Below are 365 nucleotides of genomic sequence, written 5' to 3' on the forward strand. Positions count from 1 at the left end.
ATATGTAAAAATAGAAAAAAAATAGTACTCAGTAGTCTTATTCATTTGTATAAAGTCCAGGATTCTACAAAATGTCAAGGGCGTAAATAAAGCGAGGAATTATAGCATGCCCCATTCAGGAAGAGGAAAGGTAATAAATCCAAGATACTTTTTCTTTTCTGAAAGTTTACAGAACCAAAGAAATGATCCTTGAACGAATAAAGAGATTCCTGTTTTCATCTTATAAGTTTCACGTACGATAATCTTGGGGAGAACTAAGTAGAACAAAAAAAATTGTGTCACTTTTTATTGTCTAAATTTGAAATAGTTCGAAATGTTAACATCGGGTTAACAAGCGCATACACACGCAATATATATGTGTATGT

This window comes from Penaeus monodon, chromosome 28, assembly GCF_015228065.2.
Source record: "Penaeus monodon isolate SGIC_2016 chromosome 28, NSTDA_Pmon_1, whole genome shotgun sequence".
Taxonomy (NCBI): domain Eukaryota; kingdom Metazoa; phylum Arthropoda; class Malacostraca; order Decapoda; family Penaeidae; genus Penaeus; species Penaeus monodon.